At 41.2% G+C, this 27,659-nt stretch overlaps 1 protein-coding gene across 4 annotated transcripts in view; it reads right to left on the reverse strand.

The window, feature by feature from the left end:
• PRR16 (proline rich 16) overlaps positions 1-27,659 on the reverse strand; it is a 171,653-nt gene that overhangs the window by 10,280 nt on the left and 133,714 nt on the right. Inside the window, exons 3-4 of one of the 4 annotated variants that reach the window (XM_065744274.1) lie at positions 20,413-20,480; positions 19,404-19,797 (exon numbers count right to left, since the gene is read on the reverse strand). The exons of 2 other annotated variants lie outside the window; for them this stretch is intronic. The gene's annotated coding sequence lies outside the window, so the exon portion shown is untranslated. Of the gene's footprint in view, positions 1-19,403; positions 19,798-20,412; positions 20,481-27,659 lie in introns of those variants that run through there. One more of the 4 variants, XM_065744273.1, reaches the window with a different exon arrangement.

The following is a 27,659-nucleotide window of genomic DNA, read 5'->3' on the forward strand; positions in this document are numbered from 1 at the left end:
CATCACCTAAGATATCCCTGATAAGCTTCAGCAGGAAGAGGGGATTATTTTACAGGCAATAGAATACTTGAGTTTCTGATCTCTTATCACAGGAAAAATTCAAAATCATAAAGCATCTCAGTATTAAAACCTTCATCATGTCCATCAAATATGCTTAAAGTCTTACCTTACAACATCAAATAATGTGATTTTTAAAGGATTCTTATTTATTTATTTGTTTGTTTGTTTATTTGTTTATTTATTTATTTTGCATTTGCATTTGCATTTGCAAATCTCACAAGTCTTGCCAGTGCAGATTGGCTTGTGAAGCCAACCTGGCTGACTAGTCCTGATTCAATACCAGAATCTGTGCTCATATGGCTTTAGAGTGATTTGATTAACAAAATAGATACCCTAGTCAATAATAGCAGCTCAAAATTCAAGTGCATACCAGTAAGCTCTACCAATAATCCTGCTGTGGAAAAGGTTGTCAGCAAAATATGTGATGCACTGCTTTGCACATTAAGCATGGGCCTCAAATGCACTGTTTGTATGGCCAGTAAAACACCACCATCTATTTGGCCAGTGATTATTTGAGCAGTTCACAAAAGGGGGTTGTCAATTTGACGGATTGCCATGAAGTTAAGACAAGAATAAAACTAGATCTACTTATCTCAGTCATATATACAAGAAAGTCAGTTGAAAAAGTGTGATTTCTATCAAAAGTGGGAATGGGCTGTACAGATTGGAATTGTGTTTGAAATACTATGTGCCCACTGAGTTGGTTAAGTTCCCCTGCAATGCTATTTTCCAAGCCACAGTCCAAACCAAGGGAGCTTGCATAATTGGAAAATGAGTTACAAATTGTCATTTGAAGCATCTCTTTAAGCACTTCCTTCTCTCCACAGAACAGAAAGCCAGAATCAGTGTTAATTCAAATAACACGTGCCTTCTATCAGCTTTGGTACAGAGCAAAGACACTTGACATTGGTTTCTACAATTAATGCATCCAGAAGTGGCTTCCTCTTACTGAACGAGACAAAATTATTAGAAGTATTTAATGTTAATAAGGATTCCCTATATTAAATATGACCATATTTATGAAATAGACTATTTTCTACATTTTTTTCCTTTAAATCTATCCTAAGGTTTTGTAACATTCAGTTTCTGTATTTGAAACCATGTAACTTCTCACTTGCATAATTTCAAAACCTAATGTCATCCTGTTTGCTGCCATAATCTTGTACGGAGATGATCTCTTTTCTTAAGAGTCACAGGAAATCACAGCAGATGCTCTGAGAGGTGTTCATGTGTTCCCACTGACTTCCCTATCCTTCTTTTAAAGTATCAGAGGGTAAGAATGCTAACAGTGAGCAGCAATACAACAAATAAAACCGAAAAAAGCACAAGACACCCAGAATTTCTCTTGGCCACCTGTGTCAGAGCTAGGAAGAGTCTGGAGGACAGTAAGCCAATACCTATACACCAGAAAGAAAAATAAAAAAGACCAAAAAAGTAGATTATTTTTGTCTATTCAGATTTATATTCTTTCCCTGTATTCCTTCTTTGTTCTTAACACAAAAACTCCCCACCACCAAAAAAAAAAAAAAAAAAAAAAGAGAGAGAGAGAAAAGAAAAAGCAAAAATAATAGCTTATACAAAGCAATACTGGCTATTGACAGGCCATGATCACGTATCAGCAATTCAAAGGACAATCTCAGTTGTGTTGAGTTAGCCTCTGGGAATAAAGAAATTATCCAACACATATGACACTACCGCATTAAATAAAAAATGTCTCCCCTGTTAAGCACTCTGAAGGGACCTCTAGAGATCATCAAGTCCAAACCCCTGCCAAAGCAGCTAGAATGAAATGATGTAATGAAATCTTCATGTCTTATGTTGAAACTGCAAGGAATGTACTGGACAAATGACAAGCTGGCAGCTCACTTCTGACAAGGTTTCTACTACAATGCCAGCCTCCCTTTGGAGTCAAGATTTACCATCCTCTCAGCAACACAGTATACCTGCTGAATGGCATGCTGCTGGATGCATAAATGTTGTAATAGAACTGTGAACTTAATTTCTTTGAAAACCAAATCTTAGATTATTTCAGGGGGTCTCTATATGTATTCCAGCAGAGAGCAGGAGAAAAGACTGTACTGAGCAGCAGGTAAACAAGTCATCGTGTACACTTAAGGAAGTACAGCTGTCCTATGATGGACAAGGAAGCAAGACAGCGGGAAGATGGACAGAGTCAAGGACTGCAGCCCTTCATGGGTAGAGAAAAACTAACTTCCACTGTGGGACCCAGGAAATTAGGACAGAATTTGGCCAATATTCTTCTTTCTATTAGGTGTTCAAACAGGTAACAAAGTGTTTAAGAGCTGGCACAAAGCAAGACCAAAGTGCATAGTCATGCTTCCAGAAGCAGTGGCTCACTACTTTGGTCCCTGACAAAGAAGTCTTGGGAGGAGGTTTCAGATGTGAGTGATATCCTCAAAAAGGGAGTGCCTGCAGCAGTCTTTGTAAATGTCAAGCAAGCTGAAGAGGGCATGTGTTCTGTGGATGTTTCAGAGGAGTTCAGACCATGCTTCAGGCATAGGATGGGGTGGATGAAATAAGTGTACTGTCTTCTCATTTTGATACCTTTTGCTTTTCCCAAGCAGAAAAGAAGTCCCCAGCACTAACTTCTCTCTGGCAGCACCTTCCTCTACCACAGTTTTGAGGAAGCCAGAGGTACAGCCAAGAGCAGAAACAGGACATGCTTCATTCTCAAGAAAATGACAGAATCATGGAATCATTAAGATTGGAAAAGACCATATCAAGCCCAACCATCAGCCCACCCCCACCACGTCCACTAACTGTCACTCAGTGCCACATCCACACATCCCTTGAGCAGGGGTGTGACTCTACCACTTCCCTGGGCAGCTCGTTCCAATGCCTAACTGCTCTTTTTGAGCAGAATTTTTTTTCTAATATCTAACCTGACTGTGTGGGTTCAAAACGCCTCAGGCAGAGGAAGCAACTTAAATTTGGATTTGTCTTACATTTAGTAAAAGAGGGCAAAGGCAAGGCAGTCTACAGACGCTATCTCCTCCAGCAATTTGTAAATCTAGCACATCTGTCCCATGCTTTATTTATGAGTGAATTAAACAGAACATTTGGACTTGTGTCAGCTAGAGGAGCTGACTACTGAACTGGATGGGAGATTTCAGTTTTTCATTTCAGCCACACAGATAAGCAATCACGTTTTAATTTCAGTGTGAGTCAGAATGCACTGTTCTTCCTCACAGAGTTAGAATTAAACACTTTGGGCCCTGATGGCTTCAGCTGTTGAAAAGAATGTAGCCTAGCCACCTCCTCGGATGGTGACAGCAGCAGGAATGTGTAAATACTACCTCTTGCCTTTTCTTTTTCATGATTTAGACTCTAAGGTTAGTGTTCCTAGCTAGAATTGTCATGTTTCTAATTTTATTAGAAATTTAGCAGCAGAGCTCCAGATAGCAACCAAAAGACGTGAAGCTTCTATCTTGCATGTGGGCTGAACTCTTAACTATACACTTTTTAATGAAGGGGATTTTCTTGTATGCAAAGATTTTCTACTACAGAGATTAGTGATGTATAATACTTTCTGTGTATCATTTTTCCTCCTTTATCACATGAATTGCTCCCCTAAACAAAAAAGTTCAATAAGGGCAAACTGATTAAGAGTTAGCTGAAAGTTACAGTAACTTATAAGAAGTTGCATCAGCAGTAACCAAAATGCCATTTCTCCTCTGAGATTTTATTTGAAATAGAAGTATTTTGCTAGGCAGATAGTAATTCCTTAATAAATCTGTATGTAGAAGTAATTAGTAATGGATTCATTTTATTGCAGCTGTTAAATCATAGTAGTACAAAGACTAAGAAAGATGATAATGTCTCAGATTTTTTCCTTTAAAAAGCCAAATGGTTGAGTGTTATGGTTTTATGATTTTTGTCATATTATTGATATTCCACATCATAACATCATGTGGTGTATTGGGAGTTAAAGAGTTAATGCTCCAGTTCTGTGGATCGTCGATAGTTCTGGGTGTACCTGTCTCAGAAGAGAAGAAGAACTGCATTCCCCAGAGGACTGTGTGATGCTTTGCATTTTTACATATTTCCGCCCAGAGGGAAAGATAAAAACTGCAGTCATGGGACTCTCTCTTCCCTTCGGGACCGAGCTCGGCAGTGGGTGTTTATTACAGCCGTCGGCCTTCAGCATTAGCGTAAGGCCTTTGGCTTATCGGACACTCTCTCTTGCTCATTTTATTTGATCCATTTGCCTCAATTCCAATTATATTGTATTATATTGTGTTATTTTCCTTTCTGATATCTTATTTAGTAAATTAGCTTTTCCTCCTCAGATCGTTGCCGCTGTTTTGTTCCTAGGCCCATCTCCCTTCTCCTTTTTCCCTTTCCCCCTTCCCCTTCCCCGGGGTGTGGGCCTGTGTGTCCCCTGCCTCAGTTGTCACGGTACCGGGCCAAACTGTCCCGCAAACCGGTGACATGGAGCTAAACGCAAATAACTTTCGTATACAGTCTGGTACTTAACCCAGCATTCAGTGAATAAATTCTTAAGCAATTTAATTATTTTACAGTTATTTTCTGTACTCCTAAATAGCCTACTGAAATTGATTATAAGATTTGTAGTACTTTCAAGAGCTATATTTTATTTATCCTCCAATATATTTATCACTTTATTATCATTCCAATAAAACTAGCTGAATGCACAATTTAAAATTATACTGATGTATTCTGAAGCCTTCTTTGCCTTCTGTGATGGAGTGACGACATCAGTGGACATCAGGCAACTGATGTCATCTACCTGGACTTGTGCAAGGCTTTTAACTTGTTCCCACAATGCATCCTTATCTCTAGATTAAAGAGAGTTGGATTTGAAGGCTGAATCATTAGGTGGATAAATGGTTTGATGGTCATAGCCACAGGGCTGCTGTCAATGGCTCTGAGTCTAAATGGAGGTCAGTCATGAGTGGTGTCCCCTAGTGGTCTGTCTTGTGACCAGTGCTCTTCAACATCTTTATCAAAAACATGAACAGTGGATTCAAGCATACCCTCAGCGAGCTTGTTGATGACACCAAGCTGAGTGGTGCAGCTGATGGAATAGAAGGTAGAGATGTGATCCAGAGGGACCTGGACACACTTGAAAAGTGCACGCATGAGAATCGAATGAGGCTTAACATGGCCAATTGCAGCGTATTGCACCTGGGTGGAGGCAATCCCAAACATCTGTACAGACTGCGAGAAAATACTGAGAGCAGTCCTGCCAGAAGGACATGGGGGTCCTGGTAGACAAAAAGCAGGACATGAGCCAGCAGTGTGCTCTCACAAACCAGAAGGCCAATTGTATCCTGGGCTGTATCAGAAGAGGAGAGGTCAGCAGGGAGAGGGAGGTGATTGTCCTCCTGTACTTTGCCCTTCTCGACTGAGGCCCAATCTGGAGTACCATGTCCAGGTCTGGGGCCCCCAGTACAGAAGGGAGGGATGTGGAGCAGTTGGAGCAAGTTCAGAGTGACACCAAGATGATCAAAGGGGTGGAGCACCTCTCCTATGAAGAAAGGCTGTAGGAGTTGGGCTTGTTCAGCTAGCAGAAGAGAAGGCTCAGGACAGAGTTCATTACAGTCTTTCAGTACTTGAGGGGAGCTTACAAGCCAGACATGGACTTAATTCTTTTACAGACTGATAGTGATAGAAGGGAGAATGACTTAAAACTAAAAGAAGAGAGAATAAGTTAGAGGTTTGGAAGAATTTTTTTTACTCAGAAGGTGGTAAGGTGCTGAAAAATCCTAGAGAGGCTGTGGATTCCTCATTTCTAAAAACATTTAAGAAAAGGTTGGATAGGATCCTGGGCAGCTTCACATAGTGGTTGACAACTCAGACCATGGCAGGGGAGTTGGAACTAAATGATCTTTAAAGTCCCTTCTAAACAGAGCCATTCTATGATTTTATGATGATAAGGTAATATGAAGACAACATAATACTTTCCAAATCAAACAGTAAAATGACTCTGTAAGGGCTGCTCCAAAACTGATGCCTCCTATTTTATTATGTTGCCTCATGATATCAGAAGCGGATGTTGAGATATGCAGGCAGTAGAGGTTGAACCTTCACAACAATATGTACTGCATCGAGGCCTTGAGCCCCCTTGAGAAAGATGCAGAGCTCTTGGAACGGGTCCAGAGGAGGGCCACTAAGATGATCAGAGGGCTGGAGCACCTCTCCTATAAGGAAAGGTTGAGGGAACTGGAGAAGAGAAAGCTCCAGGGAGACCACATTGCATCCTTCCAGTACTTGGAGGGAGCGTATAAACAGGAGGGCAAACTACTGTTTACATGGGTTGATATAGATAGGACAAGGGGGAATGGTTTTAAACTAAGACAGGAATTTAATTTAGATGTTAGGAGGAAGTTTTTCACTCAGAGGGTGGTGAGGCAATGGAACAGGTTGCCCAGAGATGTTGTGGATGGCCCATCCCTGGAGACATTCAAGGCAAGGCTGGATGTGGCCCTGGGAAGCCTGGTTCTAGTGGTTGGTGACCCTGCCCATGGCAGGGGGGCTGAAACTGAGGTTCTCTTGAACTCATGCCTTTCTATGATTCTATGATTCTGTTGTGTTACATTTTGTTGCCATGTGACAGATGGCAGTCTGAGAAATGGTGTCCAACATAAAAGTGCATGTGAAGCAACGTTTTGTCACTGAATTCCTCTGTGCAGAAAAACGTTCACCCATGGACTTTCACTGATGCTTGCTGAACGTTTATAGAGACCGAACAGTGGATGTCAGGACAGGTGGGGTGGTGCGTTTCAGCAGTGGCAACTGTGAAATGAAAAACAACCCACATGCTGGACAGCCATGCAGATATTTATGAGAGTGGAATGCATGTTCTTTTCCATTGGTAATGAAAATGGATGACTAATAGTGGTGACTGCTGATAAATAGCTGAGATTTTGTTCTATCGATTGGGCACAAGAGTGGGTTAAGTGTCTTAAGGATGGTTCAGGGTAAGAAAAGAAAGATTAATGAAGACAAGATTAAGAAGGTACTACCTGGGATAAGGAGGATAAGACTAATGGAGGTTAAGTAAAAACAATATAATGGCCAGATGGTGGGTGAGCAAAGACAACACTGTGAAACCATGGTTAGTTAACAACCAGATGGAACCGGATTACTTCCTCAAACTGCAGTAGGGTGAAAAGGACAAAGCAAAGGGGACATTCGGCCTTCATCTTCAAGACCCCTGCCTGCAACCACCAGAGGGTTTTGTGCATACCCAACCTAAAGAAATTTGAGGCAGTACCTATGGAAATGATTTCCTAGAGCTAATTGTAATAGTCCATCCCACTCGCAGGAATGAAATGAATATGCATGCTTTGTGTTTTTAAGTATGTAACCATTTCTCTCTTTGGTGCACAAGTTAGGTAGGGCTACCCACCCTGCACCCAGCATGTCTGTGCAGTGCTGAATAAACATTCCTGTTTAGAACCTAATCCTGGGTTATAGAGTTTGCTTCTGCAAGTCACTATCAAACAGTGTGATTGTGTTCTTTAATCTGTTGCAGTTTCCATGGAAAGAAAAAGAAGGTGCTAGTTTTGAGGAACGTACTTAAGCTCTCTCCCTTGACTGTATCAAAATAGCTGCTAATCACCTTGACAATTTTTATTAATTGCCCTTATATTTAGATACTATGCCTTTTGATTAGACAGCAATTATAAGTAGTTCAGGTAGCTAAAGTGACAGCAACATCTACAAAGATTTCCAGATTTGTTACTATAGAGATTAAATGTACATATTAACATGCCTGTATTCCACTGTAAATGCAGTAATTTGTGAGACCAGCAGCACAACTACAAAAATTCCTAAATCAGATGTTCAATCACTTGTTTTAATAACAATTTCTTTATACAGTTTTTCTTAAGTAAAATTCATAGAATTTATAGAATTTATACGATTCATAGAATTTATAAAATTCTGATCATGTCCAGAGGGCTGAAACTGGTTTGTGTTTATACCAATTCCCTACATTTTATACACATGTTGACTTTACACCAGTTTCTCTTTTAAAGATGCTATGCAATACAAGTAACAAACATCCTCCATCTGCATTAGATGCTTATGCCAGATACACACAACTTCTCTCATGCAGCTAGCTTCAAGATGAAAAGAAATAAGTAACCACTATGTTACTACTCTGTAATTAAAAACCTGAAATTGTTTTGTCTTACAGCCTCATTTGAAAGAACTTAGAATCACGAACTTGTAAGAGACTTATATTTTATATCTATTTATATTTTATATTTAAATTTTATATTTATAATTTTATATTTTTTAAATTTTATTTTAAATTTTATAATTTTATATTTTATAATTTATATATATAATTTATATAATTCAAATATATAATAATATATAATATAATTTAATATAATTTAATAATATAGAATATAATTTATATATATAATTTATATAATTTATATTTTATATTTAAATATTTATATTATTTATATATTTATATTTATAGCGTCTCTGATCGTATTAGTGTTCTGCAAAAGAATGCTCGTACCCGAGTTGGAAAAGGGAAGGCATTTATTTGTGCGGTATTGGGCTCTGCTCTGGTTGCAGCTGTAGAATTCCGCAACCAGCAGCTTAAAACAGAGAGCCAAGCTTTACAAGCATTGCATGAATCAGTTAAAGTAAGTCAGGAATTGATAAAAGCTCTGAAAAATCAAATTGTAAACCTAGAAGAGCAAGTAGAAAGAGAAAAACATAATTCTGATCTGTTGCAAATAGCTTTAAGGGAAGTGTTAACGGGAAAGGATGCCAGTGGTACTAGTGCACCTCAAGAGAAAACGTATCCAAGGGAGGAATTGCAAAGTATAAAGGCAAGTGTAGACAAGTTAGAAGCCTCCCCAGCTCAGTTGCGTCCTTTAATAAAAACTGAGTATTCCTACGATAATAGCGAGGATTTAGATCCTCAAATGAGCATTAAAGAAATCCCTTTCTCTACTACTGAGCTAGCAAAATTGAAAAGAGATTTTGGCCGCTCTCCTAAAGAATCAGAAACAGAGTACGTATGGAGGGTCAGCCTCACAGGTGGAGATCAGATACTTTTAACTGAAAAAGAGGCTGAAGGTTATTGGGGACCAGGAGTATTTTTAACCACTGGTAACAGTCATGCTCCGTGGTCCCTTACACAGAGAGCTGCCTATTGGGCAGGTGGTCTTAATCCCCTAGAAAAGGGAGACCCCCTTGCCATTACTGGAACTGTTGATCAACTAGTAGAGAATGTTCAGAAGGCTGCCTGTCTCCAAATGATGTATGACAGGAAGCTACAGTTACACCATGAATCTCCCATGATGTTGCCCGTTGATCCTGAGAGAATGACCCCTCTAATCAGGGGGCTTCCAGAATCACTGAAACCCATAGGCATACAGTTGCAAGGAAAGATACAGGCTATGCCTCAGGGAGAAAGAACCCGGGCAATGTTAGAAGGAACTGCAACCTCTAATAATTTGCAGTCAGGATGCAAAGTATGGACATGGGGGGAGCTTGCCCAAGAGTTAATTAATTATGGAAGAAAATATGGGACGGTGGTTTCTTCCTCCAGTAAATCTGAGCCAAGAGGAGTAAGGCTTGCAGCAGCCAGACTTGTCCTCAGGCCACCTAGCCCAAAGCTTAATGAGACTGAAAAGCTTTCATGCCCACTAAGAACGGGTAGGCGAAGCATTGATCATAAACGTAATGGTCTTTGGACTCTGGGCTGGAAAAAGGGCATTCCACGAAATTTGATGGATGGATTGACAACAGATAGGCCCGAAATTCTGGTGACTGGATGGCCAACTAGATCTGAGGAAAGCAAACCCCTAGGTCCTAGTTGCCTCTCCAGCACCAGAAGAACTACTAGAGTCATCAGGAAACTAATTCCTTCACCTCTCAAGTGAGCGGGGGGGTGAAGGGTGAATGTTAGGAAGCTCATGACTAGCACTGAAGGGACATAATTTGTTTTCATTATGCATATAAACGACTACCTGTAAACTGGACTGGGGTATGTTATGTTGGAGTAATCCACCCAATGTTATGCCCTTAATCTCATTGCAGATCAGGCCTCACAGATGCGGGCGGAAGTGCTCCAGCATTGCATTGTTCTGGACTACCTGCTAGCTGAAGAAGGGGGTGTCTGTGGCAAATTAAATGATTCTACTTTTGTCTGAAGACTGATGGTAATGGGATTGATGCAAACAAATTGCTCAAGGTATATGAAAATTAGCACATGTTCCTGTCCAAACTTGGAAAAGCCCAGACCTTGACCTCTTCTCCTGGCTCCCAGGTGGCCCATGGCTAAACATATTTTATTTATTGTGTGTTATTGCAACTCTTATGTTTGTTCCTTTTATGATACCCTGTTTTATTCAATTGTAAACTTGAACATCATGTGGTATCTTCTATGTACTTTACAACCTCCTCTGCTGATGAAGTGAAACATATCAGGGCAACAATTCTAACCAAGACTAAAGAATCTTTTGTAACATATGAAACTTTTGATTCCCTGCCCCCTCCCTCCTTTACCCTTCTGCTTCCTATCTTTTTCTCACCATCATGGATCACCACTGTTCAATTTTTAAGCAATCTTTGAGTCACGGGGTGGTGTAAGAGACTAATATATCATTGCCTCAAAGTTTGCCGATGAACATGTCCAAACATGTCCAAGCTAGTCCTGGGAAAGGGTTGTGAAATCCTTTGTCTAAGGGACAAGCAGATGGGCATGTCCTGGGGCAACGAAAGAGAGATAAGCTGCAGCTCAATGGCCGCTGAACACTCTTTTGTGTGGTACTCATCTCCGTGGGGAGATAGCCATCTCAGGAGAAGCTTGCCTGGCAGGCTAGCACGGGATTTGCCACGTAGGCAAGAGAAATGAAGGATAAAAGAGGGATCGACCACCATGAGATGGTGTTGTGCTTTTGTTGGTGTGGCTGTGTTGGTGTCTTTCCATCAGAAACCTCATGTGCTGATCCCTGCTGCTGAGCTCCCTCCTGGGCCTGCTGCCTGAGACATGCTGCTTTCTCCTGGACCTCACCGCTCTTTCGAGGTGTTCTACCATCTGAACCCTCACGAGCTGATCACTGTTGGCTGCTTCTCCGGTGCTGACTGACGCTGTTCCTGGACTTTTTCCTCGCTGCTTCTCCTGTGCTGACCCGGTGCCGCTTCTCCAGGACAGCTGCTTGCTGCTCAGGGCTGCCCGTCGCTGCTGCTGTTCTCCCCGCTTCTGCCGCCCCTGCTCTTCTGCCTCGGACCGTCGGAGCCACTTGCAACCGGACTGCCCCTGGGATCCTGGCTGGTGACTTTCCCCGCATTGTACAAACCCTTGCTTCCTTCCTATCTTTCCTATCGCTTGCCTTCCCTTCCCCATCACCCTAACAGTGTCCGCCTTCCCCATCTCCCTGGTTTATAGTGGTAATAAACTGGTCGGACCAACATTTGAACCGTTGTTTCTTAATCTCACGCTGGGTATATACATAATCAAAAGAACCTCGTCTCCCTCCTTTATATTGGAGCGTGACAGAACTATCTGAAGTTCTTACGTCCTGCAGAATTAATTCACTCTCAGGTCAGCTTTACTCTTAAATTGACTCTCATTAACACCTCAAACCACTGCATATACTACTTTCCACCTGACCCTGCTTGTTTCCATGGGAACAAAAGCCTACGTGCTATACCCACTCCGGCTGGCCACCCTGCAATGAGAAAACTGCTGAATTACTTACAGTAGACAGGATGTGTAAGCAGGTTGGAGCCATAGTTTGGCTGTGACACTAGTTAAATGTAGTGATCCTCATCTAAGCACCACTCTTGCCTAAGCTCAGCATTTGTTTCCAGTGTGAGCCAGGTCAGCAAATGTGTAATGAGATGACCACAAAAAAGTTGTCTACAACAGAGTGAAATTGAATGCACTTTCAAAAGCATACAGCAAAATTGTATTAAGCTGGAGGGGGAAAATATCTAACAGTGGGGAAATGAAAATATAACAGAATATAGGATGAGAAAAGCCCTAATGAGAGAAATCTTATTTTGTTTTGCCTTATAACACATTAAGACTGAACATACACTGATCATACAGATATACTGAACGTGCAAATTTTGCCCAATCAAAATGATTATTATAGAATTCTTAATGTTGAGTAATTTCTAAAAAGACAAATTCTTTACATACTCTCACCTGAAATTCTCATGATGCAGGAAAGTATATAAAAATAAAATGATGCATCATTACATTGTTCTAACTTTTATAGCCACTGAATGACATTCAGCTGAAGGTATGTCTGCAATTCATGAGCTGTGAAAATTCATTTAAACCAGACTGACAAATACTCAAGAAAAAATACCAATTTTTTCATTAAAACAAAGCATCTTTGTCAAGATGAAGAATGGCAAGAAGCAAAAAAAGAAATATTTTATTTATTTAATTTTTAGTTATTTTTAATTACTAGACATATCCTAGGTTTTCCAAACCTGTGTAAAATGTCTATATGTAGTAAGGTACAGAATTTTCAGTTTATCTTAGAAAGGTCCTTCGGAATTCATCTAGTTGTATCTTCTGGACTGCAAGTTAAGTTTAGCTGCATGGTTTAGCTGCACAGATGACAAGAACACAACACAAAATTCAAAGTTCAAAATCACCATCCTGAAAACTTGTGCTTAGTACTGAATATTAGATATTCCTTTTTAAAAGGTCCACCTTGCAACCTACTTTTTTAAAAAAATTATTATTATTATTATTTATGATATTTATGATTATTTATGATTTGGCCTGACATTCAGAACTGACTGGGATTCAGCAACAAAAATTATTCCATTGAATTTCCTTGTGAGCACATCCACTTTTAGTCATAATTGATCAGATTGGATTCACCCCCAAAAAATTGTCCTTTCCTTTCAAGATGCATCCAGAGGAGAAGACAGGTAGAAGAAAGGGAAGGAGGAGTGAAGAGAAGGAAAAGATGGAAAAACATTTAAAAATACCAATCTACTAGTGAGAAATGCAATGTGCATTTCCCATATGTGACTGGCCTTGAACTCCAGTCTTCTATTTAGAAGAGCATTATGATCACCAATCACAAATTACTCTTTAGAATGGAATTTTGTCTACTTGCTTTGCTGAATCTGTAACTTTTGGAGAAAAGTAACACATGAGTCATTGGGGAAGAAGGAGCATGACTGCAGCTAATGACTCACTGCAGGTGATGGAAGGATTCTGATGTAAGAGAATTATAAAAAAGGAAAGAAATACTGTACTAAAAGCAGACTTGCTCCTCATTTCTATCATGATACTGTGCTACTCCTGATTCTGACAGCCACCCTAGGGCACTAAGCAGAAAAATTATAAGCAAAAGTGCTCCATCAGGATCTGAAACAGGATGAATTTTCCAGGTGGATGTGAAAGCCTCTTCCTTAAACTGAGTATGCTTGAAATACCACAAGGCCCTTGAATTTTTAAACAGGAAGTTCCATTATGACACCTCATATAAGGTAACATATGGAAAAAGCCAAATTGTGTGAATGGATAAAAATTAAAATTAATTTGAAAAAATATCTCCCTCTCTGCCCCTCCAGGAGTGCTCTGTATTTAATTTTTCTGATAGCTTCCTGGAATTAAACAACCCCCCCAAAGTAACTTTTTTTTTTTTTTTATTTTTTTAAATGAACACTTTCTCCTTGGAGATCACCAGAGCAACAGACCTCTAGTGTTTCCTGTTTATTCCAAATTTTCTACCTACATAGCACAAATGTCTTGCTCTGCAATGCCCTTCACTCTTGTCCTTGGAGGCACAATCTTTACTCATTCTCTTATATTTGCAGTTCCTATGCAGTACCCAAAAGGCAAATAAAAATGGGCAGACAGAGTAACTATACCAGCCTTCACATAGACACACACAATACCCTAAATCGCTGTAATTTATCCCATGAAAATGCAAAGAAAAACTCTGCAGGCTTGTTATGGCCTTAAGCCCAAATCATTCATGGCATTGCCCCCTTATTTTGTATTCTTCTTGACTGCTTTGATTGATAATTTCTTCAGCATTTTTAAGATATACGGAAATAAGCAGTTCTTGCAACTCTCAAGAGGTCTTTGATTGCAGCGATGCAAGACAGCAAATAATCCTACTCCTCTGGATTCTCCTCCTGGATTAACTGAACCACGAATAATTAAACAGATAGATAAAATAACTCACTGTCGTAGGTGCAAGCAATAGAAAATGCCAGACATCCTTTGTCTAAGGTGGTTCTTCAGGTAAGTCTTCGAAGTAACAGAACCATTGAAAAAAGATTCTGGCTTAGGGAAGCAATCAGAAACCAGATTTCATGTCAATCAAGGCATACCAATATGACATTTGGGAAGACAATAGGAGACTCGAGACCACATAATTTCCACCTATGTGTGTTCATCTGTACATGTAAAAAGCCTGAGCTGCTGACTCTACTCATGTAATGACCATAATTCACCACTTTTCATCTAACCAGAATGTTTTGTGATCTGGCTTTGGAATTACCTTATCCACTTGTGCTTTTCACTCTCTGTGAAGGTAATGAGAATGAAAAAAAAATGAATAATGTCATGAAAAATTATCCTGAAGTATCTGCTGTTACTTCAGGAGTAAAATTACAATAATTCTGATCTGTAAAAAGAACACATAGCATCTCCATTAATTAAAATTATTTAACAAATTATTTAACAAATTATTTTAAACTATTTTTATTTATTTAATTTTATTTATTTATTTATTTATTTATTTATTTATTTTATTCTTTTTATTTTTTTGTGCCATGGTCTCTACTAGACAGAGGGCTTGCCTTAAAAAGGCTGTGGCGACCCAGACAGAAGGTCTGCCTAGAAGCGTGGCTACACAGGTCTCTGGTTGCAAGGAGTGCCAGAGCCTGCTACTGCTGGATGAGGGTGCTAAGCAGTTCTCCTGTGCAAGGTGTGAGCAGGTGGAAGATCTGCTTAGCATGGTGGTTGAACTGAAAGAGGAGGTTGAGACACTGAGGGCCATCAGGGACTGTGAGCAGGAGATTGACTCGTGGAGTAGCTCCCTAGAGCACCAGAGAGAATGGCGCCGGGGAGATCCCCCAAAATTGGTGGTGGACTCCCTGACCTGTCCCTGTTGGGCAGAGGGGGTGTATCTGAGGGATAGGGAGGGCTGGCAGAGAGTCCCTGCTCTGTACCGTGGGTAATCTACCCCTCTGCCTACCTTGTGTCCCCAGGTCCCCCTAAGCAATAGGCTTGCAGCATTGGACGTTGAAGAGGTGACAGGGGGGAGGTGCAGGAAGATTCCCCCAGGAGGTCACCAATGGCAAGGCAGTCAACTCCGCACATTGAGACTGACGCTGCCAAGAAAGAAAGAAGGGTGATCGTAGTGGGCGGCTCCTTTCTCAAGGAAACTGAGGGCCCCATTTGCAGACTGGACCCAAGCCAAAGGGAAGTGTGCTATCTCCCTGGGGCCCGGGTCAGGGACATAGCTAGAAGACTCCCGGATTTGATATATCTCACTGACTACTACCCATTACTCGTAGTTCAGGTAGACTGCAATGAAATATCTCAGAGAAGTCTGCGAACTATGAAAAGAGATTTCAGGGGTTTAGGGTGATTAGTTCAAGGGGTGGGAGCACAAGTGGTGTTTGCTTCCATACCTTCTGGGGTGGTGAAGGACACAGAATGGGCTAGGAAAACACAGGTGATGAATAATTGGCTGAGAGGTTGGTGTAGAGATAGACACTTTGGGTTTTTTGACCATGGGGCAGTTTACTCGGCTCCTGGCCTGTTATCTGTTGATGGGACGCACCTATCCCAAAGGGGGAAACGAATCCTAGCACAGGAGCTAGCTGGACTCATTGAGAGAGCTTTAAACTAGCTGTGACGGGGGAAGGGGATAAAACAGGGCTCACCAGTAAAGAGCCTAAGGAGGCTGTGCTGGAGAAAGGGGTGAGGCAGATATCTCAGCTGAAGTGCATCTATACCAATGCACGCAGCATGGGCAACAAACAAGAAGAGCTTGAAGCCATTGTGAGGCAGGCTAACTATGACCTTGTGGCTATTACAGAAACATGGTGGGACCTCTCCCATGACTGGAATACTGGGATTGACGGCTACAAGCTCTTCAGAAGGGATAGACAGGGAAGAAAGGGTGGTGGCATAGCTCTCTATATCAAAGAGTGTTTTGATGTTGAAGAGCTTGAGGATAGAAATGATAAAGTAGAGTGTCTATGGATTCTCCAGTTAACAGGTTTAACCAGTTTCTCCAGTACCCAAACATAAAAAAATATGAAAACATAAAAAAATATAAAAAAAAAACATAACAGGTTTCTCCAGTTACCCAAATCTGAAACAGCTTGTGACTTACATATGCATCAATAACTACTTCTCACAGTATGCTAATCTCTGAGCATTAAGAAATTTATTGCAGAGACAATATGTTTCTATGAAAAAAAATGCTAAAGGTTGTTTTGATATGCATTGCTACTACTTTTTTTTTTCTCAAAAAAAGTAAACAAACGGAAAGGAAGCTAAAAGGAAGCTAAAAGATTCAGTTTTTGTACAACACTATTAAACTAACTGATCTCATGTGTGTAACAGTCCTCCAATTTGGTACTTCTTCTGCTTTCTGCAGATTACAAGACTGTTCTCCTGATTGGAAAATGTCTCTATTGAAAAAGAAGCTTAATGGAAACACTGCTTTTCCTTTTGTCCATGATAAGAGGCGCCTGTTTATTTGGTGCCTTCTTTGTCAATGTTAAAATGCTTGTATGTGTTATGATTTAACTTACATTTTACCTGCCAGCACACTACCTCTAGACATGTTAGTCCTTCTTTTTACTCATGCTCATTTTCCACCCACCGTTCAAGATTTGTCAAATCATGGCTCACTATGCTATCTACCTCCTTATTTAAAACTTCTCCTGCCTTAGGTAGTGAATTTAAATATCATTAGATACTCTAAGCCTAGGGGAATAAAAAGCAAACCAACCAACCAAAACCAAAGATCCACAAGCAGAAGAAATTTTTGCAAACATAAACATAATTCAGCACAAACACGTATTCTTCACAATATTGCAATATTACCCCCTAGCGGTTTATGTACAACTTTGAGTAGAGACAAAGATTTCTGCAAAATTCACTCAAGAATACAAAGAAAAAAATATTTGATTACAGCAATGTACCAGTGAAGAAGTTCTGTAAAATAAATAATAAAATAACTCAGTGAAATGCAAAATTATTCCTTTGACTTTTCAATATCAGTGTTTGGCACAGAAAGGATTCTAGATCCCGTTAACATGTTCAGCTTCAGGGTTTCTTTGCAAAACAAAGTCACCAAAGTGGAATTTCATTCCTGAAATTTATGCAACCTATTTTTCATTTTTGATATGTGGACTTATATCTAGGTTTATGCTTTTATAATAGACACTTTAATATATTTTCTAAAATGCCTGCCTGATGGAGAATTTTCAGAAGATATATGAATTTCATATGTGAAATGGAATTAACTAAAAAATATCTACTGGTGTGCATAGCAAGGAAGTAGCAGCCTGCTGTGGTGTAAGGCAGCTCAGAGCACACAGCTAGTCATCCACCTGCACCCGCAGCGGGATGAGGGAGAGACCTGGGGACAAAGCAGAAGCAAATCACTTATTTGTGTAACAGCTGTCATAAGCCAGACCCAAGCAGTAGCTCACTTTTGCATCCCAGTGACTTTCTGGTTAAATACAGATGTTCCACACACTGAATGTAGTTTCATGAGATGCTTGCAAATTTCTGTTTCAAATACAGAAACTATGCTGCAGGCAATAAGTTTTCTTTAAACAGGAAAAGATTACTCCCTCTGACAGCTCTGTTTAGAGAATCTTTGTGTTAAAACAGACAACACAGTAAAAGCTTTAAAATTCAGATTACAAATGTTCTGTTTGAAATATGTTACTTGAATGTAGCCACTTTCAATTAATATTTATAATTAAAACTACAAATATATAGCTACTTACAATATATTTAAAATATTTTATTCCTTACCATCTTCCTCCTCAGCTGCACACTTTGGGCCCCTTTTCCTAATTATTACATGAGCTCTTCCAGACAGATGCATGCATTTTCAAAAGATAATTGGGTAATTGTTCTTAGCTACTGTGAGTTAAACTTCTTTAAATTTGTGATTTCTTAAAATTTTATAGAAATACATATATTTTTGTAAGGATTTAATTGATGTAATTAATTTTCACTACAACTGTAAAACGACAAATGTTGCAGTGTTTTGCACTATCGAATGTGAAACCTTGCCTAACAATCTTATTTTCAAAAGGATTCACTCTTGTACTTAGAGTTGTTAGAGGAAAGTGTTCTACATTAAGCTTCTAATATTTTTAAAAGCAGGCTTAAATAATGAAAAAATAATGAACTAGATCTTTTGAAAATAGTTTGCGTGAACAACAAGAATGAACATTCTTCGCAGTGAGGGAGGTCAGGCTCTGGAACAAGTTGCCCAGTAAGGCTGCAGATGCCCCCTACCTGGAAGCACTCCAGGCCAGGCTGGATGGGGCCACGAGCAAACTGGTCTAGAGGGAGGTATTGCTGCCTATAGCAGGGGGCTGGAACTGGATGATCTTAACGGTTCCTTCCAACCCAAACCATTCTGCGAGTCTACAATTCTTTGACTTAACCTGAACTTGAAGAAAAATGCAGTAATTAATCTTTGAGAGCTTTTCTATCATATAACAAAAGAGATAAGATATACTAAGCTTGTTGGGAAGCAGAAGGGTCTTGTGGTTGTTGGACAAAATCCAGCATTCATACGAACAGTCCTGCTTACTCTTGCCTTCTTCTGACAGTGATAAATTTGGTTATAGGTTTAGAGTAAAGAGGTTTCCTTGATCTACAGCTGTAACTATCTAACACAAAAGACAACAGCTTGAAACTTACTGTAGACTCTACAGTGGAAAGCATCTTCATGATGAAAGACAGACCTTAACCTCTCTGTTCAAACTGTGACTTAAAACAGGAGGGCATCATTGTTTAAGACTTTAAACTCTGAGCAGCACTTACAGCAGAGCAGAGTGCATATTACATGTTCAGGCACATAGAGAGGTATGTGGATTTGAAGTTGTGATTGTTATAAAATCTAACTGTCTTTTTAGAATGATCATGACGGATCAATTGCAGTTTCATCACTTAAATTCATTTAAGTGATTATTCATTTAAATGAAGTGTGTAATATTTCAATGGGAGAAACATACAAACAAACAAAAAATCCTATAAAATTCTGGATTTTCGTTTTCAGCCTAGCCCATTGCTTTTATGCATTCCTGCACTTCAATTTCCAGGAAAAACAAAACAAAACAAAACAAAACTAAACTAAACTAAAATTCCCCTTCAATTAATTAAACTTAAAGCAGGTGATAATACCAATTTTCATCTGATTTATTTTACATTATTTTCACCTATTTTTAAAATATATAATTTGTCACTTCCTGTGAATGTCTATGCTTTACAAGCATGAATCCATCACACAAGAGGAAACATTAACACTCTTCATATTCCTTTCCCAAGCCGTTTCTTTTCTTCAGATTCCTTCCCCAAGTATTTTTGATGAAAACAAATAAGGACAGTCTCAGAATACACTTCCAGGATAAAGGTTTATCTTTTGGGGAAGGAAAACCAACAGTGGTAACACTCCATGCCTAACACTCATAGGTAAGGAGCACCAGCTTTCTTCCATCTTCCTCAAAGACAGGGTAGCACTAGAAAAGTAACACAAATGATGCACGCCCAGAACATCTGGCATTTTTCGCTTTATTTCCTCTGAAAGTGAAAAACCAGCAGGCTTTCACTCCCAGCATACTCATAGCTTTGAGAAATTCAAACCATGCATACTACTGCACTGCATGTTGTCAGCTGTGATATTTTAATGATCGAAATGTAATTTTCCTTATCTAATGAAAAGTAGAAATATCAGCTCAGCCAAATTACATTCCTGGTTATCTGATATGCTGTTAATGGCAGTAGTTACAAGTGCCTGTTAAGAATGTGTGGCTTGAAACATGGCCGAATTGTCTAGGTTTCAACATGTCAGGGATCTGTGGTCCTAATTTATATACAGACCTGTCACAGAGTTTATACCCATGATACATGTGACACATTTATGCATCTGGTCACTGACACTACAAAAGAATCCCCATTCCCTATAGAAAATATCTGACATATTTCTGTGACTGCTTGTCCTTCTACTAGATTATTACAACATGAATTAAATAGTAGGAAATTTGGACAGTAAGCACAATTTTAAGTCTAGAGGCAGCTGCAAATTTAAAGCATCATTTACCTAAATAAATAAATAAAAATTAACACATTCTCACCTGTCTTATTTGCAGTTGGGACGAAACTGTTTTCTTCAGAATGTCTGGAGTGACATTATATTTTGGCTCTAGGAGATAAACAATGTTGATGACACACCAATGTTTATATTTATTGCTAAGCAGTGTTGTACAGAGCCAAGATCATTCCTGTTTCTTAGGTCTGTAAGAGACTATTATTTTATACCATTGTGTCAAAGTTTGCTGATGAACATGTCTGAACATGTCCAAGCTAGTCCTGGGCAAGGGTTGCAAAATCCTTTGTCTAAGGGTCAAGCAGATGGGCATGTTCTGGGGCAATGAAAGAGAGATAAGCTGCAGCTCAATGGCTGCTGAACACTTTTTTGTGTGGTACTCATCTCTGTGGGGAGATAACCATCTGAGGAGATGCTTGTCTGGCATGGTAGGTAGCACCGGATTTGCCACATAGGCAAGAGAAATGGAAGATAAAAGAGGGATCGACCACCATGAGATTGGGGGTTGGTGCTCTTCCATCAGAAACCTCATGAACTGATCCCTGCTGCTGAACTCCCTCCTGGGCCTGCTGCCTGAGACATGCTGCTTTCTCCTGGACCTCTCCGCTCCTTCGAGGTGTTCTACTATCTGAACTCTCACAAGCTGATCACTGTTCACTGCTTCTATGGTGCTGAACCCTCACTGCTTCTCCGGTGCTGGCTGATGCTGTTCCTGGACTTTCCCCACGCTGCTTCTCCTGTGCTCTCCCGGTGCCACTTCTCCAGGACAACTGCTTGCTGCTCAAGGCTGCCCGTTGCTGCTGCTGTTCTCCCCGCTTCTGTCACTCCTGCTCTTCTGCCTCGGACCGCCCCTAGGATCCTGGCTGGTGACTTTCCCTGTGTTGTACAAATCCTTGCTTCTTTCCTATCTTTCCTATCGCTCGCCTTCCCTTCCCCATCACCCTTATTGGTAACAGTGTCCGCCTTCCCCATCTCCCTGGTCAATATTGGTAATAAACTGGTCGGACCAACATTTGAAGCATTGTTTCTTAATCTCACGCCGGGTATTCACATAATCTAAGAACCTCGTCTCCCTCCTTTATATTGGAGCATGACAAGGTCTTACTAGCGAAGGGCTAAGGTGACACAAGCAGCTGGGAAACAGAATTAGGGCAGCTGACTTAAACTGGCCACAGAGATGTTCCATACCATAAAGCCTCAAGCAGAAGGAGTTTTGAAAGAGATTGGAGTGTACTCTCTTTTGCTGTTCATGATGTAAGCTGGGCACCAGTCAGAGGGTGGTGAGCAATTTCTTGCGAATACTTGTTATAGGGGAACTGAGGGCCCCATTTGCAGACCAGACCCAAACTGCAGGGAAGTGTGCTGTCTCCCTGGGGCTCGGATCAGGGACATTGCTAGAAAACTCCCGGATTTGATATGCCCCACTGACTACTACCCGTTACTCGTAGTTCAGGCAGACTGCAATGAAATATCTCAGAGAAGTCTGCGAACTATGAAAAGAGATTTCAGAGAATTAGGGCGATTAGTTCAAGGGGTGGGAGCACAAGTGGTGTTTGCTTCCATACCTTCTGGGGCGGTGAAGGACACAGAATGGGCTAGGAAAACACAGGTGATGAATAATTGGCTGAGAGGTTGGTATAGAGACAGACACTTTGGGTTTTTTGACCATGGAGCAGTTTACTTGGCTCCTGGCCTGTTATCTGTTGATAGAATGCATCTGTTGCAAAGGAGGAAATGAATCCTAGCACAGGAGCTAGCTGGACTCATTGAGAGAGCTTTAAACTAGCTGTGACGGGGGAAGGGGATAAAACAGGGCTCACCAGTAAAGAGCCTAAGGAGGCTGTGCTGGAGGCTGTGCTGCCTCTGGGTGAGGCAGATATCTCAGCTGAAGTGCATCTATACCAATGCACGCAGCATGGGCAATAAACAAGAAGAGCTTGAAGCCATTGTGAGGCAGGCTAACTATGACCTTGTGGCTATTACAGAAACATGGTGGGACCTCTCCCATGACTGGAATACTGGGATTGACGGCTACAAGCTCTTCAGAAGGGATAGACAGGGAAGAAAGGGTGGTGGCATAGCTCTCTATATCAAAGAGTGTTTTGATGTTGAAGAGCTTGAGGTTGGAAATGATAAAGTAGAGTCCCTATGGATAAGGATCAGGGGGATAGTCTTTAGGAGCGACATCGTGGTGGGGGTCTGCTATAGACCACCTAGTCAGGATGAAGAAATAGACGAGGTGTTCTATAAACAACTCGTAGATGTTGCATGATGGCTAGCACTCGTTCTCGTGGGGGACTTCAACTTCCGTGACATATGCTGGAAATATAATACTGTGCAGAGGAAGCAGTCCTTGAGATTTCTAGAATGTGTGGATGATTGCTTCCTGACACAGCTGGTGCAAGAGCCTACCAGGGGAGATGCCTTGCTAGACCTACTTTTCACTAACATGGAAGGACTAGTAGGAGATGTGAAGGTTGGAGATTGTCTTGGCCAGAGTGACCATGAAATAGTGGAGTTTGCTATTCTGGGTGACGTCAAGAGGGTGAATAGCAAAACTACTACCTTGGACTTTTGGAGGGCAGACTTTGACCTGTTCAGGATGCTTGTTGCAAGGGTCCCTTGGGACTTGCTCCTGAGGGGTAAAGGGGTCCAGGAAGCCTGGATGCTCCTCAAGATGGAAATCTTAAAGGCACAGGAGCACGCTGTCCCGGAGTCCCGTAAGTTGAGCCAGAGGAGAAAAACACCAGTGTGGATGAACCGGGATCTTTTGTTGAGACTCCAAGAGAAAAGAAGAGTCTATGTCCTCTGGAAGATGGGACAGGCTACTTGGGGTGACTACAGAGGACTGGCCAAGATCTGCAGGCAGAAAATTAGAAATGCTAAAGCCCAGCTTGAACTTAGACTGGCTACTGCTGTAAAGGAGAACAGGAAACCCTTTTATAAATATATTAACAGCAAGAGAAAAACTAAGGAAAATTTCTCTCCTTTACTCGACGAGGCAGGGAATGTAACCACAGATGATAAGGAAAAGGCTGAGGTTCACAATGCCTTCTTCACATCTGTCTTTAATAGACAGAATAGTTGTTCACAGGGTACTTGCCCTGACCTGGAAGTCTGGGACGGGGCGCATAATGCACCGCCTGTGATCCAAGCAGAGACGGTCAGAGATCTTCTCCTCCATCTGAACTGCCACAAGTCCATGGGACCAGATGGGATCCACCCAAGGGTGCTGAGGGAGCTAGCAGAGGTGATTGCCGAGCCACTTTCTGCCATCTACCAGAATTCCTGGTTATCTGGAGAGGTCCCACAAGATTGGAGGCTTGCTGATGTGACTCCCATCTACAAGAAAGGCCGTAAGGAAGACCCGGGGAACTACAGGCCTGTCAGCCTGACCTCGGTATCAGGGAAAGTTATGGAGCAGATGATCTTGAGGGAAATCGCATGACACGTCCATGGCAATAAAGGGATCAGACCCAGCCAGCACGGGTTCACAAAGGGCAGGTCGTGCTTGTCCAACCTCATCTCCTTCTATGACTGGGTGACCAGACAGGTAGATGAGGGAAAGGCTGTTGATGTAGTCTACCTGGACTTCAGCAAGGCCTTCAACACAGTCTCCCACAGTATTCTCCTGAGGAAACTGGCAGCCCGTGCTGTGCACAGGTTCACTCTTCTCTGGGTGGAGAACTGGCTGGAGGGCCGTGCCCAGAGGGTAGTAGTTAATGGAGTTAAGTCCAGCTGGCGTCCTGTTACGAGTGGTGTCCCCGAAGGGTCAGTTTTGGGACCCATCTTGTTTAATATCTTTATTGATGACCTAGATGAGGGAATTGAGTGTACCCTCAGTAAGTTTGCAGATGACACCAAGTTGGGAGGATGTGTCAAACTGCCTGAGGGTAGGGAGGCCCTTCAGAGGGATCTGGATAGGCTGAATAGCTGGGCTGAGGTCAATGGGATGAGGTTCAATAAGACCAAGTGCTGGGTCCTGCACTTTGGCCACAATAACCCCATGCCATGCTATAGGCTTGGGGCAGAATGGCTTGAAGAATATAGAGAGGAAAAGGACCTGGGGGTGTTGGTTGATGCTCGGCTCAACATGAGCCGGCAGTGTGCCCAGGTGGCCAAGAAGGCCAACAGCATCCTGGCCTGTATTAGAAATAGTGTAGCCAGCAGGAGCAAGGAGGTGATCATCCCCCTGTACTCAGCTCTGGTATGGCCGCACCTCGAGTACTGTGTTCAGTTTTGGGCCCCTCACTACAAGAAGGACATTGAGGCCCTGGAGCGTGTTCAGAGAAGGGCAACAAAACGTGAGAGATGTCATGGTTTTATGATTTTTGGTACTGGTATTCCACATCATAACACCATCTAGTGCATTTAGAGTTAAAGAGTTAAAGCTCCAGCTCCGTGGATCATCGACAGTTCCAGGTATACCTGTCTCAGAAAAGAAGAACTACATTCCCCAGAGGACTTTGCGATGCTTTGCATTTTTACATATTTCCGCCCAGAGGGAAAGATAAAAACTGTCTGCAGTCACGGGGCACTTTTCTTTCCTTTGGGATCGACTCAGCAGTGGGTGCTTGCTGCCGTCCGCCTTCAGCATTAGCGTAAAGCCTTCGTTTTATCAGACACTCTTTCTTGCTCATTTTATTTGATTTATTAGCTTTAATTTCAATTATATTCTATTATATTGTGTTATTTTGCTTTCCGATATCTTATTTAGTAAATTAGCTTTCCTCCTCAGATCATTGCCGCTGTTTTGTTCCCAGGCCTATCTCCCTTTTCCCTCTTCCCTTTCCCCCTTCCCCTTTCCTGGGGCGTGGGTCCGTGGGTCCCCCACACCAATCGTCATGGAACCGGGCCAAACATGCCCGTAAACCGTTGACAAGGGGTCTGGAGCAAAAGTCTTATGAGGAGCGGCTGAGGGAGCTGGGATTGTTTAGTCTGGAGAAGAGGAGGCTCAGAGGAGACCTTATGGCACTCTACCACTTCCTGAAGGGGGGTTGTGGTGAGGAGGGGGTGGGCCTCTTCTCCCTGATAAATAATGACAGGACGAGAGAGAATGGCCACAAGTTGCGCCGGGGAAGATTTAGATTAGACCTGAGGAAACATTTTTTTCCTGAAAGAGTGGTCAGGCACTGGAATGGCCTGCCTAGGGAGGTGGTTGAGGCACCATCCCTAGCGCTGTTCAAGAAGCGTTTAGATGAGGTGCTAAAGCATTTGATTTAGTAGTTGGGTAGGGATAGTTATAGGAGGATGGTTGGACTAGATGATCTTGTAGGTCCTTTCCAACCTTATGAACCTATGAACCTATATGCATGCATATACACACATTTGTCGTAACTGTTATCTATTTCTTTTTCCCTGTCTAAGAAATAGTTTTATCTCAACTCATGAATTCTGTTTTGCTTTTTTTGATTCTCTCCCATATCCCACTGGAGAAGAGGGAGTGAGTGAACAGCTGGGTGGTGCAGAGCCATCTGCTGGGTCATACCACAGCATTGCCATAAGCACTATATAGTCTCAAATGTATTTCTAAATCTCAGTCCCATTTTGGACAATGTTATTACCAATCCAAAATGTGCCAACATCAATAATTAGGGTAAGAAAGTCATTTTATTTAAGAAATTATTTATTTAAAAAAGTCATTTATTTAAGAAATAAAAAAGAATGAAAAGGAGTTTGCAGTGGTATAACAGGTAATCAGTAGCAGGTGACATAAACTTGGTGACAAGCAATGAAGAGCTATTGGCAGCAGTGACATCTGTCTATACCAGCCTTGCTACCAAAGGAGAAACTATTGCAAGAATTGAGTGTAATGGTTATGAACAGTATCACCTATATGCAGGTTAGCATGAACAAAAGGCCTGAAACCAACATGAAAATAAGAAATAACTAAACAAGTCCCTACATCTTACTATCAAACCTCAAAATAAAACAGTAGTTGAATGGATAATAAGGTCAGTTAATCCTGCTTGTAGAAATACCGGCATCACAGAATCACAGAAACATGGAATCCCTGAGGTTTCAAGGGACCACTGGAGATCACCTAGTCCAACACACTGCTAAAGCAGGTTACCTATAGTAAGTTACACAGGAAAGCATCCAGGCAGGTTTTGGATATGTCTAGAGAAGGCAACTTCACAACCTCCCTGGGCAGCCCATTCCAATGCTCTATCACCTTTAAAGTGAAGGAGTTTTTTCTCATGTCTTCCTGTATTACAGTTTGAGATCCTTGCCCCTTGTCATATCAGCGGGCAACACTAACAAGAGCCTGAATCTCATCCATTTGATATGAATTTGTAAGTGTTGATAAGATATGCTCTCAGTCTTCCAGCTGGCCCACATTTTCCATAGTCTTCCTTTTGCTGTTGACATACTTAAAGATGCCTTTCTTGTTGTCTTTGATCTCCCTTGGCAGATTTAATTCCAAGTGGGCTGTGGCCTTCCTTGTTGCATCAACACAGGCCCTGACATAGTCCTACATTCCTCCTCAGTGGACAGATCCTTTTTTCATTTCCATATAAAATTAATGTATTGATTCTTTAGAATCTGCTATGTATATCTATAGCATCTGAACACATAGCACAGATTCTATCTCAAGAAGCTCCTCCTTTGTCTTTTATGGTACATGTGTGCTTTATATGTGCAGACATATCAACATGCATGCATGCACCTGGGTGTAAGATATCTTCTAGTAAGGCTCCTCCCAACACATTTTTTCAGATTGCATGTGTGAAATTCCACATTACTAAGTGTTTGACTCATACCTATGACTCAAAAGCACGACACTTATCTGTACCATTCATCTTATTACCACACCTGTTGTAGCAACTATCAATATGAGATGCATTACTTACTGTTACTGTAGTCATTGGTAAGTACAGTTTAGAAGTAATCCTATAACCTGCCTCATAGCACTGGAAACTTAGTTTGGCTTAGTATGCTATGTAAGCAGGTGTATTCCCTCAAGTCCTGAAAGCACAGTCCTCTTCAAGCTGAAATTACAATATGTAGTTATGAAATGACTTCTGTAAACTTAATTACCTGGCACACGCTCAATGTTGTAATTGCTGTAATTTGACTGATATACAAAAAAGACTTTAAGAAAAATTAATAAATGGGTTTAAATTCTGACTGTTTACACCACAGCAAAGCAGCGAATAGAAGGAACTATAAGGGACATCTGACTTCATCTGCATACATCGTTTTAATATCAGAAGATATTAAGACATATCAGGTCTCTTTCTCCACTTCCCCCTTGCATTGCTTCTTGTCCCC

The sequence above is a fragment of the Cyrtonyx montezumae genome, unplaced genomic scaffold (genome assembly GCF_038088225.1).
Source record: "Cyrtonyx montezumae isolate F1298 unplaced genomic scaffold, pur_monq_1.0 scaffold_30, whole genome shotgun sequence".
Taxonomy (NCBI): domain Eukaryota; kingdom Metazoa; phylum Chordata; class Aves; order Galliformes; family Odontophoridae; genus Cyrtonyx; species Cyrtonyx montezumae.